The sequence below is a fragment of the Uranotaenia lowii genome, chromosome 2, assembly GCF_029784155.1.
Source record: "Uranotaenia lowii strain MFRU-FL chromosome 2, ASM2978415v1, whole genome shotgun sequence".
In the NCBI taxonomy this organism is placed as follows: domain Eukaryota; kingdom Metazoa; phylum Arthropoda; class Insecta; order Diptera; family Culicidae; genus Uranotaenia; species Uranotaenia lowii.
The window spans coordinates 37,848,848-37,862,455 of NC_073692.1; the positions used below are offsets into that span (position 1 = coordinate 37,848,848).

The 13,608-nt window shown below is 43.9% G+C and overlaps 1 protein-coding gene and 1 pseudogene across 1 annotated transcript in view; one reads left to right on the forward strand and one right to left on the reverse strand.

Moving 5' to 3' along the window:
• LOC129743724 (zinc finger protein 177-like) overlaps positions 1-13,608 on the forward strand; it is a 603,802-nt gene that overhangs the window by 510,495 nt on the left and 79,699 nt on the right. The window lies entirely within an intron of this gene.
• On the reverse strand, positions 593-692 carry LOC129750207 (U6 spliceosomal RNA; annotated as a pseudogene).

A 13,608-nucleotide genomic window follows, 5' to 3' on the forward strand; every position in this document is an offset into this window, starting at 1 on the left:
TAACATAATATAAAACAATACAATTACAATATGAATAAGTATGAAATACATGTAATAAAACTAAAACGAATTATAATATATATTGTAAACATGTTCAAAAGATTTTATGATCCTTCTGGCTCTGAAAAACTAAATTAGGTAAACTATTATTTTCATCGGATGGATACAATCAATGTCAATGATTAAGATCAATTAAAGTTGAAATTATATAGTACGTATTTTGAAATTCATATGTCGAGATCCAATAAAATTATAGTTAAAATCAAGAAATTTCTGCGCTGGAGAACTCGATGATTTACATGGTGAGGCCTGAAATCTTAGATATACATTAAAATATATAGAGCTTTTGAATAGTATTGTTAAATAAAGATAAATAACTCTAAACACTATAAAAAAGATTAATTAGCATATTTAAATGGCCATTTTGTTGGCAAGATTTAGTATTCTCAATCATTTTGGATTTATTAAACATAAGACCACAGACATCAAAATAAATAAGGGACAAAAATACCTGCAATAATGTATATAATAATATACAGAATAAATTAGTATGTATATTGTAACTGAATAAGCAATATGAGAATAAAAATTAAATAATCTGGAACGTTTCCTGTTTTTGCGTATCATCCTAGCGCAGGGGTCATGCTAATCCAAAATTGTTCCAATTTTGGTGTCCAGCCAAAGAGAGGACTGAAGAAGTCAGTTATTATCGGCAAAAATAAAAATAATAGAGCATATAAAACAAGTATTTGAACACTGGTCGAAGGAACTGGGTGCTGATGCTGGACCTATTAATTAATAAAACAATGAAATACCAAAACAAATAAATAAAACTATAGTCAAAATAAAGAAAATAACTCGATTTTTTTCAATAAAACATTTGTAAAGAATCTTTACTAGACACGATTATGAGAACAAACTTACCAAAGTTATAATGGCTGACATCAAGCAATGGAAGATTATTAAACAAAAGAAAATTAATGAGAACACTATTAGTTTTGCCATTTAGAAAAAAAAATCAAACAACGTAAATAAGACCATCAATGGTTAATAAGTACAGAGGCGAATCTACCAAGCATTCTGTAATAAACAAAACTAAATTAAGATCCATCTCGAAGCTGGAAGGTATAAACATAATAGATTATTTATTAAATGTAAGTCGTTGTCGTACATTCCTCATTTAAAAAAGCTTAGTCTTACGTCAAACCAAGCATTTGCGATTTTTTAATATTTAATTGTAATAAACTGATATAGTTATGAATGAAATAAAAGCATTTGAGTCCATAAGTGATTGAAAATAAGAGCGCAATGAAATAATTGAAATATGTAGCGTTGAGCATTACGATTCACCTGACCCATATCTACCAATAATTTCAAAGACTACACTGTTTTTTCCAATTGAACCTTTCTAACAAGTGAATGAACAACGCTACCACTTCAATTGGAATTTCCTCACCAAATTAGAATCTTCTGCTTCCTCCAGTCTGAACACGTTCAGACTCGCTTGCATGCGTGGTGGTTGCGGTGGTTGACTTTGCGATGAACTCAAGCGCTCCCTCGCATTGCACATACACATAAAACTTGGGTTCATTCGGCGCCTCCCTACACTACCATCATTATCAAAATACACAAGCGAAAATTCACTTCGCGTCTCGCGCACTACGAAACTGGATTTCATTTCTCCGTGTTACCTTTTCTTTTACCGATCAAACCCATACAAGATTAGTTTTCTCATCAACTTTACACAACAGCTTTGGTTTACACACAAGCCCTCAATCGTACAACGCTACTTTGTGGGCAGACATTTTTTTTTTCCCATTCCGACATTGGACAACTAAACTATATGAATCTAAAAGCAACAACACATTCTCGGCGATACTTTTCGGAGCGACACTTATCTAGCTTATCTCTATCACCCAATATCTTCATTCAATCGGTACCCAATATTTTTAATTCACTCAAGATAAAAGCCATTTGCGAAACCATTGCCGTGGAGAACTTTTTCACAAAAATCCATGCACTTATTTCTCCCAAATCTGTTTCCCCATTTTCACATTTTTTTTTCACAATCAAACATATGCAAACACTTCAGAAACACTACGAGGCTGTTAAAAAATTATTAACCATGACGATACTCCGCGAAACGAAACAGCTAAATACACGACCGCTCCCGACGAACGCGTACGACAGAATGCCGCGAAGAGATGAAACTAGATTGGCAGAAAGGCGCTTGACTGGGATCCAGGTAGGCATCAAAGAAGTGGCAAGCCCAGAAGCTCGAGGTGGCGTAGTCTTTTTTTTTATTAGTTGATCACCCAGGTGGTAAATACTTTTTACGGATTGCAACCCAAGGCGCGGCGAGCCACCGCGTCCCCCCAGTTTGCTACTCTGGGTCCAAGGGTGCAATTGGACGACTCATGATACTATGTACCCCTACGCCATAAAGTCCACCTGGGCCCTCTGGCCATATTTCCCATCCGGTCCTGCAACAAAGGCTATACCCGTGATGGGAAGACCATACTCGCGCAAAGCGCTCCACGGCAATACTCGTTTTTAAACGTCCTCCACTCTTTGTCACGATTCACGACTCCCGGAACAACTATCCATTCGCCGCTACCCGTGACTTGAGTCCCACATTCGATCTCTTACCACAATTCGAGACGTCATGACCCGGCTCTCCTCGTGACTCAAGACCCTCTCACGCTCGTCCTTTTGACACTATTTGAGACGTGTCTACCCGTCTCTCCTCGTGTCTTGAGGGCCCTCTTTCAGTATGTCTCTTGACCCAATTCGACACGAGAGCAACTCGCCTCTCCTCGGGTCTGGAGATATCCACACATCCAACCATTTCTCCGTCTCGACTCTTCGAGACTCATCCTGAGGCCCATCCACTGGGCGCCACATGTTACGGCACAAGGCCCCTTTGTCCGTCGTGAGTCGATCGTATCCGCTAATCGGGGCCACGAACCTCCACAAAAGGCAGATCGATCAAAACCCGCTCGAACATTTGGTCGTCCTGCATATCGGGGTCACGACTACCCGATACACGTTACGACCCCTCCCTCTTGCAACTGAGCACTGGTACCAAGGTACCCAGTCGCACCACGTTTGTGCCACACTGGGCACACAGTTCATCGGCGGGCTGGCTGCACCAAGTGTGACGTGTACTTAGTTCTCTTGGCCGTACGCCTACAGGACAAGTCTGTAGACACGTTTCCACTCTGCACCACGGGGAGATGGAATTACTTCGCAGAGTTGGCGACGTAGTCTAGGCTCTGAAATGCGTACAGTTGACGAAACCTTGGCTGACAGCAAGTGAAGACGCTGGCTCCGGATCGCCAGCACCGGAGATCTTTTATCTCAGCCCTAAGCGTCGGTCAATTCACGCCAAACCCTTAGGTTGGTAGATATCTGGCATATTCCAGCCAAGCTGTCTGCGAAAGCTGTATGGAAGGTAGACAAGTAGCCAACAATTTTCACAACGTCGAGTTTCTTAGGTCGGGTAGACTAAAAGAGCGTGTGAACTCGGACGTGTGTGGGTATATGGAGGTGCTTACGTTTGGCGGATTCCGTTATTTCGTCACGCTCATTGACGACTACACCCACTTCATGACCGTCTATCTGCTCAAGCACAAGAGTGCTTCAAACAGTACGAGGCAATGGCTACAACACACTTCGGTCAGAAGCTGTGCATGCTGCGATGCGACGACGGGCGTGAATACGTTAGTAACGAATTTCAAAGGCATTGTTCTGAGAAAGGTGTTCAGATGATATTCAAGGCCCCATATACTCCGCAGCAGAACGGCGTCAGCGAACGAGCCAACCGAACCCTGATGGAGAAGACAAGGGCAATGATCCATGGCAGCAAGCAACCGAAGGCCATGTGGGGTGAAGCCTTTTTGTGCGCTGCGTACTTGACGAACCGCTCACCAACTCGAGGACTTGTGGTTAACAAGACTCCGTACGAAATGTGGTTCGATCGGAAGCCTAAGATAAACAATCTGCGTATTTGCGGGTGTCTAGATTACGCACAGATCTCGAAAGAAAAGCGGCAAAAGCTCGGTTCTGAATCGAAGCGCCTGGTATTCGTGGGCAGGCTTGCAATTTCTCTAACGAGAATCACCGACGTGCTCGGTTTTCGATTCTCGGTAGAGATTCTCTGAAACGCACCGCAGAGATTTTTAGCCGAACCTCTGTAGAGAATCTGTAAATCAACACGACAGAGCGAACACACACTACAGTGAAAAAATGTTTTCACCACAGAGAACGACAGCGACGGCAGCTGGCTTGGCTTGTTGCGTTTACCAACACATACGAAGCTGAACGACTCACCCGAAACATTCATCGTTTGTTGATGCTATTATTATGCACACCATAGTGTTTGTTTTTGTCTTTGCTTTTTCGTGGCTTAAACCATTCGATCCTGTGTTTTCACCGGGGTGCTCTACGGTGACAATTTATCGCACGCTAGAGCTATTGGAATTAGGTGTGTTTGGCTTTCGAAACCGGGGTGCGAATAAACTGTGGAGAGGAACAAAAAAACTCACCCGGGTGATTTGCAGCTATCGCACGGGGGTGATTTTTTCTCCGTTCTCCGTCTTTCTCGGCAGAGAATGGCATCTCTGTTCGTGGGTTATGCAAATAACGGATACAGGCTTTGGAATGGTGCGAGCCGATCCATCGAAATTCATCGTAACATGGTTTTTGATGAAATCAGCTTGATGGAACCTCAACAGAAACACGCAGATCCTCTCCCCTCATCCACCGACAAGCCAGCTGAGAACCCACTAAAACCTGGAACCACATTCGAGCGGTTAGCCGATGTGCATGCGCTCGATAACATACCAGCCGATGTGTCAACTCTAGAGCACACACCCAAGCAGCCTGTCGATCTTCCTGCTGATCCCGATCAGGCTGGTCAACAGTGTGATTGTGGAAGACCAAGAAGAAAGCGACTACGAGAGCAGTACGGAGTTTCCAGAAGTTGCCGATGGCCTTGGCAAACGAATTGTACATGATCGTTCATCAGATGGACGTCGAAATTGCATTTCTCAACGGAAATTTAGAAGAGGTTATCTTCATGCATCTGCCAAATGACGAAATCGGCAAATCGAAAGTCTTTCGGCTGCAGAAAAGCCTGTACGGCTTGAAACAAGCGGGTGGTGCTTGGAATCAGCGATTCGACGACGAGATACAAAAACTTGGTTTCGTTCCGTTGAAGAGTGACTGCTGCGTTTACCGATCCTTCAAGCGAGGACTCATCCTAATTCTTTACGTGGATGACATCCTAATTTCCGGAAAAGATGTATCCGAGGTTATCTGGATAAAAACCGAGCTCCGAGGCTATTCCAAATGAAGGATCTTAGGAATGAGCATCAAGCGAGACATCCAGAGGAGTACAATCGAGATTTCACAATCAGGGTACGTCGAGAAGGTTCTGCAGCGATTTGTTATGGCCGATTGCAAACCAGTAGCCACTCCGTTTGACACCAACGTTCGCTGGACGAAGTTGAACGATAGTGAGGAAATCACCGAGCAGCCGTTCAAGGAGTTGATCGGTTGTTTACAGTATCTGGCGACATCATCGAGACCAAATATCTGTGCTGCGGTTAGCGCACTCAGCAAATACCAGACCAGCCCAGTGGATCCAGTACCTATCCGTGGGCAGGCCTGAAGCGTGTTCTGCGATTCCTTCAAGGTACGACCGATACGGCGTTGGTATTCCGCAGAAACGCGAACTCGGATCCACTAATTGGATATGCGGACGCAGATTTCGCTAACGATTCCGATAATCGAAGATCTTTATCGGGATATGCATACATGATCTTTGGGAATCTAATTTCGTGGTCAACGAAACGTCAGCAGACGGTCAGTCTCTCATCGACCAAAGCTGAGATTGGAGCGATGTGCCATGCGGTAAAGGAAGGTTTGTGGTTAGCAAACTTCTTGGGTGAATTGGGTGTGGTCAGCATACCTTTTACCTAGATGAAGGACGACGTTCCATGTATCCAGTACCTGGAGGAAGCGCGGACCCATCAACGGATGAAACACTTGAATGTCGACTGAGGATCAGCCAGCTGATGCGTTCACGAAGGCGTTACCGAGGGCAAGGCATGCGACGCTGTTCAGCATTCTCAATTTGCGAATTGAGGGGAGGTGTTGATACTTACGGTTTTTCGGATCCTCTAAATATTCGTCCTGGCCATTCGAAAGAATCCGTTGGAACGCTTCTCCGTTCCTCCATGGGGGAAAACCAAAACCACATTGGTTTGTTTTGGTTTCTCTTTCCCCTTTGGTCAGTCAATTCGCTTACTGAGAACAATAGCGTTCTGACAACCAATGATCATCGATGATGATGACAACAATACATCATACACGATCAACTAAGCCAACACAGCATCTGGTTCAGAGTAACCCAGCAGTGTTGGCAGTCTATTCTGGAAGGATATAACAGAATCCGATAGGAAATAAGAACTGATTATGAGTTTTAGAATCAGCTAGTTTTAAGCGACAAGATAATAATCGCTATAGAATTAAGTTATTGCATAAGGACTTGACGAAGGATATAAATGATGTTTAACTCAATTCCTACACAAACCGGCGTTGTTTACTCATTCTTCAACAGTAACTCATGGTGACTGTCAGGATAACGATAAGTTATTCCGTAGTCCTTATGGGTGGAATTTCCATTTAACCGAAAATTTACATTTGAGTACACAGCGATCCACTCTCAGTAAGGCTTACATGATACACGTGCTGATTATGTTATGGAAATTCTACGGATATTACCACTTTGCCTACTACGGCCCGTTATAACCTCTAGTGGCTTTAGTGGCCGCTTGTTAAATCTGGCCAAAACTTTACTGGTCCTTTGTGAGATCTAATGTACGGAAGGATTTCGCAGGCACTTGTCCTTGTACATCTCTGAGTCCATGATCTTGTTTGTCACAAAAACCGGAGTTTTTCGTCCGCAGCTGCGAATACCTTGCCAGATTAAACACTTTCTTGCAAACTTATCGGCAAAAACGAATTTGAACTTGTCGGGGACATCGCCCCGACAAATGGCTTAATTTTTTTTTTGCCAGGAATCTGCCCAAAATCCATCTTCACGTACGTTTTGTCATCCATGAGGATGCATCCGTCGTACTTCGTTAGAACCTTGTTATATAACATCCGGGTCCATCCTTTGGCTTCCACATTCTTCTTCAATGTCCGGTTTAGTTGCTTACTGGCCCGATAAGATCGTATTCCTTCGCGCAGACGAATCCTTCTGACGATGCACCGGTCGGCATTGAATTTCTTGGCGATGTCATAGTCCGACTGCCTTGGGATTACCTTGATCGTTCTCATCACCTTCAAAAGCAATTTCCGATCCTCAGGTCCACTATAACGCTTGGTATGAACCTGCTGATCGATAGTATGCATCTCACGGAAACGTTTGAGAACGCTGCACTCGGACGATTTGAAATTTTTTACAGATTTTGCGAATTTTGAACCCGACCACATTGGGTTTTTGACGTTGGTGTCCAAAATTAATTTTCGTCTCGCGGCTTCCATCACGTGTAACTTTTTTTTAAACGAAACGAACCGAAATGAAATTTTAAGCACTGATAGAGGAAACATTTCCGAACGAAGGACTGTCAAGATATTTCAGATCCGACAACTAGGAGCGCTATCAAATAACAAATTAAATAAACTTATCTATGTTAATAACACGCAAACTTCATAGGTTTGACAAAATACTCAAAAACCAGGAGTTATGCTGTAAATTTGTTAAATTTTTCATTGTTTAGCAAACACATCATTTTTTGTTATGATTTACTTTAAAAAACAACACTTCTGGAATAAATCTCCGGCAGTATAAGGTTAGGAGAAACATACCACGAATGTTGATGTTTCGGATTTATCATTTTTTGCTCGCCTTCCGTTAGCTGATCAGTGGTCATGTAGAGCCCCCATCGAAATCTGCTGCTTGTTGTTGTTTGTTCATTTGACTACTTCGCTAAATACTGGCTTTTCTTCAGACTAAATGCTGCTGGTCAGTTTAGTTGTGGTGCCCTTTTTTGTTGCTCTATGTCTCTCCGATATCCTTCCAAAGCTGAAGTTAAGACACGAAAACCCCCCTGAACCAAAAAAAAGAAACGCTGAAACCATGTGAGTTTGGTGGAACTATATGGAACACCTGCTGGACAGTTGAAAAACGGCCACCAGGTTTCAATTTGAGCCACATTATGGCTTGTTGGCTTTGCGTGAAACAGCCTGGCAGTTCATATTCATGTCGGTCCAGTCCTGGGCATTCGAATCATAAACAGCCGGGGTCTATCGATAAAAATTCGTTTTGTCCAGTCGGCCAGCTCCAAATTACTCCGCTGGGGGGAGAGAATGTGACTTGGAAATGTTGTTGAAACCTCGCCGCGTTTCTCCTTTTTTCCACCTGATGGCGCCCCCACCGAGCAATGCAATGTTGTTATCGAGCCATTCTTACAAATAACGAAAAAACTTCGAAGCCCCAAGACACTCCGAACGCAAACTGCGGACTCACCGGAGGAGATCAGGAATTTGACGGTGTGGTATTTTTCTGAACTGGCGCAACACGCGGTAGCAAAGGCGAATTTTTAATGATCGTGATAATTTGCTTGCTCTCGGATTTACACACATGAACATCTTTCTGGGGCTGGTTTGATATTAAAAAAAAAACAAAACAAAATATTTGAGCTTAGCTAAAGCAGCTTAAGAAATGCGCGTTGCTTTACTGACCGAGAGTGCGCACGATTAATGAATCTTGATTTATGGGTAGTAATGCTAGAGATGGTTGATTTTTTTTTCTAGGAATTACTTCTGCTAAGTAAAACTGCAAAATCTTTGATAAACCTCACATGGCATGAGAGTTTAAGGAAAAACAAAAATATCAAATTTAACATTGTTTTAAAGTGATTCCTCATTATTTTGTATGTACATATGTATGTTGGTAATCCACCATGGGTACACGGATTCACCGCAGTTTCTGCATAAGTTTGTGCTCACCTGCATTCTTAGATTATTAGGTTCGACAAATCTTCAATAAATCGCGCCACCATACCCGGACCCCATGGCTTCGTATGAACTGTTATATAGTGAATGTATTGGGTATGTTGAGGTAGATATATTTTTTGAAGAACGAATCAATCAGGTGGGCTAGTTTAGTTAGAGGTATTCCGGCATCCGTGTATGTACATGGACAACTGGCAACTGATTCAACATTCCTATCATATAGTCAGTTATAGAATGAAACAGAATTTACCTGTCAGCCACTTATGAGATTTGAATCCAAAAGTTTTTCTCGCCGATACCGTGAATCGAACCCAGTATGCCTGGCATACCGGAACCAGACTTTCGCCAGCTTATCAGCTAGGCGCTTTAAACGATTCCTCAATATTTTGTCTTCAAAATAGAAGCAAAATTTTGAACTCATCCCAGTAGTTTTCCGTTGAAAGTACAATGCGTTTCCATACATAATTATATGATGTCCCTTTATGTCTTATCACTATTTTGATACAACCCTTCTCCTTCCGGATTACGTTTAAACAGCTTCCTGCTGAGTGTTGTTGTTTACGGCTGTACTATCCCCAACATATCGCTGAGTTAGAAAATGGAAGAAGTAAGTATTGGAGCGCTTTTAAATTTGATTCTGAAGTATGAAGAGGAAAGCAGCTTCATGGACAAACAAATCTAGGTGGAAACCGGGTCCGGTGGAGAAAACTTTGAACCGAAAAGTCATGCGTGCTTACACCAGTAAGAAAACTGCCTCAGATCAGGATGTGGCCAAAAACGAGGATCCACTCTCAGCACTGCCCATCGTACCAAGGTAAGATTGAGACATATGAGAAGCAGGAGCAGCCGAAGCCGAATCAAAACCAAGTTGCTTCCAGAACGATCGGTTCGACGAGGAGTGAAGGAGGGTGATGGCCAAAGATAATGGCGCTCGGACGGCAGTAGTGCAAAGTGGCACCCGTCGAAATGTGAAAAATCACCGACAGCAAAAGAGACAGCGAGTCCGAATTTTCCAAGAGAAAAAGCGCCGCCTGGAGGAGAAGGAGCTCGAGGAGCTAGAGCATCCCGCAAACGCATCGCAAGCCGAAATGTGCTGAGATAAGGACGGAACGTCCTGACGGATAACCGTGAGGTGATCAAAAGGTGGAACCAGCATTTAGATGAACACCTGAACAACACATGCAGGAGACAACAAATCGGCTGGGATTGATGTCATCGCAGCTGAACTCATCAAAATGGGCCCGGACAAGTTGACCGATTGCCTACATCGGTTGATGGTTCGGATCTGGGACACAGAACAGCTATCGAAGGAATGGATGGAGGGGGTAATATGCCCCATCTTCATGAAAGGCTACAAATTGAACTGTGAGAACCATCGAGCGATCACTGTCCTAAATGCCGCTTACAAAGTGTTGTCCCGAATCCTACTCCGCCGCCTAACGCCACAAGCAAACAGATTCGTGGGAAGTCATCAATCCGGGCTCATGGAGGGACGGTCAACGACTGAGCAGATATTCACACTACGACATCCTCCAAAAATGCCGGGAACACCAAATCCCTACGCACCATCTATTCATCGACTTCAAAGCCGCATACGACACGATCGACCGTAATCTGTATCTCATTAGACCGTTTGACCTCTACGGGCACGAGACATAGGTATTGCTCGAGGAGGACTTGCGGAGTATTCGAGCGACGAATGTTTAATCTAAGGCGGCGTACAGGAGAACGGGGTATGAAGGCGAAGGATGAACCACGAGCTCGTGCGACTCTACGGCGAACCCAGTATTCAGAAGGTGGTGAAGGCTGGCCGGATACGCTGGGCAGGACATGCTGACTGTCCTTCGAAACAGGTGGGAGACGAGCAGAGGCTCAACAAACGAGGTGGTTAGACCAAGTGGAACGTGATCTGGCGAATGTGGGATGTCCGAATAATTGGTGAACGGTGGCCATAGACCAAGTGAATTTAAGGAATTCTGTTGGTCAGGTTATGTCGTGATTCGTGAGACGGAAAAAAATATCATCATCTCATCGACGACCAATCCTGTTCCAAGTTTGATAACAAAACGCTTCCGGGTGACCAGTATTACACTGTTCGGGATGACGAGTATGAGACATTAATTTTATCCGAAAAATTCGGTAAAATGGTAATGATTTGGCATATGGGTGTGGCATGCTTTCCGAGCCGTTCGTGACTTCTGACGCAATAACGTCACCTGCTGCCCATGATCCGCAAGCATTATCACCCAGTACTGTTTTTGCCGGATTTGGCATCGGTTCACTATTCAAAAGGCACGATGGCTTGGTGCAATCTCAACAAAGTCCAGATTATATGAACTCATAACTTAACCTTTTTTTTACAAAATGGAAATTTAACTTCAAACCATAAGAGCAAGTTCACTGGTGTTGAGAAATAGTGGTAGAAATTTTGACACTTGAAGCAAATATTGAAAATTCTACCATGTAAAAAATGTTTTCAAGATCTTTGGGCGTTGTATTATTTTACAGCACTGTTTCTATTTCAGCCGTACGTGATAGAAATATTGCTATTTTTGCATCACAGCATGCAAAAATAGTACACGTGTTTTAAAAGAACTTGAAAGCCACAGATCTTGAAAATGTTTTGGCATGGTAAAGTTTTTAAAATGGGCTACAAGTGTTAAAATTTCTACCACTTTTTCCCAACACGAGTGAATTTGCTCTAACAGCCGGGTGTTTGCTGCGGTGAGTGGGTTCGTCCCACTAAAACCACCTTGGGCTTCGTGTGTCAGATGTGCCCCTTGGTTTCACCCAATGATACTACATCAAGGGGTAGGCTGTGCTCGTGCACTTATACATCTCAACCTTTTTCTTTACCTCTTTCTCAATTCTGGTCTTTTTCCTTGGTCATCGTTCTTCTTTATACTCTTTCTCCTTTTTCCACCATCTCCTTCTCCTCTATCGCCAACTTCAGACTGGTATGGAAGACCCCGAGACGTGTGCTGGTTAGGTAACGCCTTCATAGAAACTCACGCCCGTCACAGCAACCACTCCCGCAGGATTTCTAACTACCAAGGCATGGCCGATTGAGAAACTACCAAGCTAGAATCCCGTCATGACCACCCCGAATGGTATCTCCGCTTCCTTTTGCTGCAGGAAAGATCTGAGTACGTGAGACCTTTTAACCCGTTCGTCGCCACGGCACCCATATTCGGATGACGGCTGTATTTCCTCTGGGGCCCCGTCACATCAAAAAGCGTGTGACGCTCTCTTACTTGAGTTTACCACTCAGCTTCGCCACACGTTTCAAATATGGGAGTTCTCCCTCTTTGCTTTCTCTCTCTGAAAGTTTCTTTGGGCCCGGCAAGTAAAACTACCAAAATAAGCGTGGCGACGAACGTGTTAAGTCGCACCACACGTATGAGTCCAGATTAGGGTTATACCGCGCCCTAAGATCGCGTTGCTTTTGAATTGAAGTGTCATACGAGGCTCAAACCTTCCATTAGCTCTCAAATTTGGTTGACTATAACTCAAAACTTTACCTGTAAGCAAGCTTGCGAATTTTGTTGTTTTTTGCTCGAGTCGATTTTTCCTTTGACTCATTCCTTATGCTGTCTGAGTTGGGTACAGAATCCGCTCAAGCTAACCCGGACAGAGCCGAGTCAAAAAAAAATCACCACTCTTGGCTCTTCTGCTCAAAATCAACGTAGAGTAAATATAAAATCCGCTCACAGGTAGGCTGATTTAAAATCCTTGAGTCGGAAGAGTCTCTTGGTTTTGACTCGCTTGAGTATTTCATTTTGACTTGCTTGACTATTTTTTTGACTCTTACTTACTTACTAACTTAATGATCCCGCGCCGATCCTCCTGTGCATAGGGCCGTAGTAAAAGACCTCCACTGTTGACGATCCGGAGCCAGCGTCTTCACCTGGTCCCAGTCAAGATTCTCGTCGACAGTTCGGATTTCAGCGGCTAGGCTTCGCCGCCACGAGTTTCTGGGTCTGCCTCTTCTTCGATGACCTTCTGGATTCCAATCTAGCGCCTCTCTGCAAATCTCGTTTTCATCTTTCCGCAGCGTGTGCCCAATCCATCTCCACTTACGTTCCCGAATCTCGATTTCTAGCGCCCTTTGATGACACCGGCGATGTTATTCCTCATTCGAGATCCAGTTGCCAGGCCACCAAGCGCGGATGATGTTCCGCAGGCAGCGATTCACAGAAACTTGCAGTTTTTGCGTCGTCACCGCATATGTGCACCAAGTTTCACACCCGTACAGCAATACGGATTTGACGTTTGAGTTGAAGATTCGGATCTTAGTTCGTAGAGAGATCTGGCGTGACCGCCAGATGTTTCGGAGACTCGCAAACGCAAATCGGGCTTTTCTGATCCGGGTCTCGATGTCCTTCTTGGTCCCACCATCAGGCGTAATCTGGCTACCAAGATACTGGAAGCACTCCACTGTCTCAACTTGTTGCCCAGCTACCATGAAACTGGAGGGATTTCCTGTGTTGATCTCCATCGACTTGGTCTTTCCGACATTGACTTTGAGACCTGCTGCCTTAGAACTTTCGGTGAGGTCGTCGAGTTTGCTCTGCATAT